Genomic DNA, 4192 nt, shown 5'->3' with positions numbered 1-4192 from the left:
CCATGAGTAAACGGAGAGAGTATCTGTGTGACATGTATTTAAGACATGGGAGAACCCTTAATTTAAAAACGGCAAAAGACAATTTGCACATAAAGTTATCATAATGTCCCTTAAGTATATAAAGACATTATATCTCATGCATAAATAACTTAAAACTAATTGCTTCTCATCTATCAAATGGGTAAAAACTAAAGAGGTATGGTAATACATTCAGTCATTAAGATTGTCAGGAAACAGACATGTTTATATACCATGGGAAAGAATGAAAATTAGTTTGACCTTTTTTGAGACAAACTGGTCAGAATTAAACAAAAATAAGCATGTATTTGCATTAGAACCAACAATACAAATTAACTCTAAATATATACAAAGTACAATACTATGCAGCTACGTAAAATGAGAAAAATCTCCATGAACTAATGATTTCCAAGGTAACCTGTAAATTTTATAAAGTATAAGAGATATTCCACTTTCTGTGTAAAAAAGAAGTAGAAAAAAAATATGTATAAGTATCATCTCATTTGGCTAAAAAGAAACTCAGGAAATAATAAAACAGGAAACTAACAAAAGTGGTTATCACCAGATAAACATAAAAAAAAAAACAACCCCTCATTGCATTTGAGTCAGAACTCATAACTTACCCTCCTGCAGGTTATTGGAGGCTGTAAATTTTACAAGAGGAGACTTCCCATCTTTTTCCTGTGGAGTTGCAGGTGGATTTGAACCCTTAGAGGTGCCATCACTGGGTTAGGAGCACAACTTCCTACTGACTACACTACCCAGAGCTCAGATCAGCCAAACTATGCCACTAGCTGTCAATAAGTAAGTCAAAAGGGAGAAGAAAGAAAAGGAAAATGTCCATGACAAAAAAAGAAAGGTGCAATGATGGGGGATGAAAATTTTTAACTTTTGTGTGTATGCATACACACACATACTTTCAGACTCTAGTCATGTTTCAGTAAATTAATAAATCAAATAAATGAATGAAACTACAAGGAATGGAGAGAATAGAAAACAGGATACAAACAAAACCAACTGAGCACCTATATTCTTTTTTAATGTGATTTGACCGAGCACTTACATAACAAAGAGGCCTTTCACTGAACTACTCATATATGCTTTAGGATATTAATTACAATGTCTACGAAGTATCAAGAGAGGAAGACCCCGGATGAGATGGATCGATACAGTACCTGGGGCAATGGGGATTGGTGTGTCAGAATTAGTGAGACTGGCTCAGGACAGGGAAGATTTCAGAGCTGCTTCATATAGGGTCACTGTACATCGCAGGTCAATCAACAGGCACATTAACAATAACATACTATGACAAGTTTGGAAGAAGGAGTGGTAACCACTTCTAAACAACATGCCTCTGGAAATTCTATGAACTTTGATAAATGCTGATAGTTGTAGAGGGACTTCAGGCCTTTTGTTCATAGGGTTGCTCTACTTGAAGGCAATCATCATCAACAACAACAAAGTGTCTGTACTCTTCTGATCTCTGAATCTCATTTTCATTAATCCTACTATCCCATCCCTTTGTAATCTCTGAATTTTAGCCCTATGCAATTGTTTCCCTTTTACTAAGAAGTGAGTAACTACCAGGTATTACATTCACCTACTAAGTTTACCTATCATTTGGCTGACAGTTGAGCCTCAAAGGTGAGTTTTATTCTAGGCTCAAAGAGTAAATAAGGGCTACAGCCTAGGAGGCTCTATACTTTTTTCAAAAATTAATTTTAATAAACATTTACAAAGACTTCAGATTTCCATTCATTCATTATTGCATTTTTTTCTCCCTGCTCCCCACCCGCCAACTCGCTCTTCTCTTTGAAAAGTACAATTCTTTCATTTTTATACAATCCCTCCCTCCTTGTACACTCCAATGCAGCCTTCATTCTGGACTCCTGTCATGATAATAATACCTAATCATATATCGCTTTTAAACAGTTCTCGCCCTCATCTGTTTCAATGCAATATACATTATTTGTCCCCTCTTTCTCAATCTCCCTTCAACCCTTATGTTAGTCTCATTTTACAACAGTGGCACTATGCAGTATCTGTCCCTTTATGGCTGAGATATTTCACTCAGTATAATGTCTTCCAGTGTCATCCATTTTGAATAATATTTCTTGAGTTCTTTGTTTTTCACTGCAGCACAGTCTTACTGTGTGAATATACTAGAGCTTCTCTATCCATTTGTTTGTTGATAGGCACTTAGGTTGTTTCCAGTTCTTTGCTATTGTGAACAATTCCGCAATGAACATGGGTGTGCATCTATTAATTTCTTATCAGACAAGTTTCCCGTAACTTCATCCAGGAACTTCTATGATCCTTTTTAGAATGATCAGTGTAGGTAGGAACCGTCAAGGTCCTCTGGTCTAAGGGCTGGGGATATGCTTTGAACTAACTGCTTCAATACATCTTTGCTTTTCTTTCCTCTTCTTTGTTCTGGTCAAGGAAAGTTTGATGGTTACATTTAAGAAAAGCTTTTTAGACCCAAGTTGCCACTCACCACAGTAAGATATAGAGCACTGCCTTTATTGACTATGTTATGCCAAATGACTTTTGATGTCCCCCAAGCCTGTGGTCCCCAGGCCCAGGGAAGAGCAACTCTTTCTCTCAAGGAGTTTGGCTGTAATTAAGACTGCCTCCTGTTGAAATGAGAGAATGTGTTCACAATGAGTAACACATCATGAAAAATGAAAAGAAGAAAAATGACTCTAATAACTCTTTAACAGTGTCTGAACTATGGGACTATATGAAAAAGAGAAACAGAACTACAAACAAATACCAAACTCTAATTTAAAGGGACGCCTGAGTAGCATAGCAGGTTACATGCTGATTTGTTAACTGAAAGGCTGTCAGTTCAAATTCACTAGCCATCCAGGGATGAAAGACGAGAGTGATCCCACATGGAGGACTGCCATGAGTTGGAATGGACTTGATGGCAGTATGTTTTCCTCACAAGAAACCCTGGTGGAACTGTGGCTAAGCATTCATCTGCCTGGTTGTCCAAGTCTTTGGGAGAAAGATGTGACAATCTGCTTCACAGAGATTTACAGCTATGGAAAGCTTAAGGAGGAATTCTATTCTGTTTTCCAGAATTGCTATTAGTTTGTATTGACTCCATGTCAATGGGCTTTGTTTTATCATAGTGGTATGACCACAATGGACAAATAAATAGATATCATATGGATATGGGCAGCCAATCATTACTGACAAAGAAGTTATGTACTATCAAGTCAGAACTGATTGATAGCTAACCTTATATCGAGTTTTCAGAGGTTATAAACTGCATAAAAGGAGACTGTCCATCTTTCTTCTGTGGAGCAGCTGGTGGATTTGAACTATGTCCCTTTGGGTAGATAATGCAACTCTTTACCACTAGGCTAAGAAAAGGGTATGAACGCATATGAATAGAAAAAAAAAGAATGAACTCTATACTGTTGACCTAGACTTAGAGTTACCAATATGAGATCAAGGTAACTTTAAATATATGTAGGAAAAAAATAAAAATGTGCTTATGTGTGTGTCTGTGCATTATTTTCCCTTGTAAAGTCTGATGACATCATGTAATTCATTAAATCTCAGTGATGTGCACATCAATCACTCAGACCTTGGTTTCCAAATACCATCACTAAAAGGAACCAAAGTTCTTTGGAGAAATGGCTGCTTCTAGAACTAGAAAAGTATACAATGAGATTGTAATATCTTTGTTGTACCAGAAACCAAGGAATTGCTAAAAATATATAAATATGATAAAAATGAAGAATTGGGCTAATGGGACTCGTATTGTATAAACTTGGGACAATCACATCAATAAAATAAGAAATCATAGTTAAACTAAATCAAATGCTGCGGAAACATCAGAAAAACTCAAACTGAAAAATATTCTAGCACCACCACCAGCAGCCTGAGGGAAAAGGATGGGCAGTTTCTTCCTATGAGATTTATAGCATCTGAAAAGTAGCTCCTCGGATGGTCAGCTGTAAGTTGGTTCTGACTCCACGGCAAAACGGTTTTACATCAATTTTATAAAATAGGTATGTTTCATGCCTTACTGAGTTGATATGAGGCCTGATGCTGTGCCAATACAGCACCCAGCTCACTGCCTGGGTCCCAGAGGGTGCCCAACGAATGGTTGTTGTTGTTGTTGTTGTTATGTGCCGTCGAGTTGCTTGCGACTCAT

This window comes from Elephantulus edwardii, unplaced genomic scaffold (genome assembly GCF_000299155.1).
Source record: "Elephantulus edwardii isolate Elephantulus edwardi_28Jun2011 unplaced genomic scaffold, EleEdw1.0 scaffold00391, whole genome shotgun sequence".
NCBI classification, from domain to species: Eukaryota; Metazoa; Chordata; class Mammalia; order Macroscelidea; family Macroscelididae; genus Elephantulus; species Elephantulus edwardii.
This window is presented reverse-complemented; position numbering follows the sequence as displayed.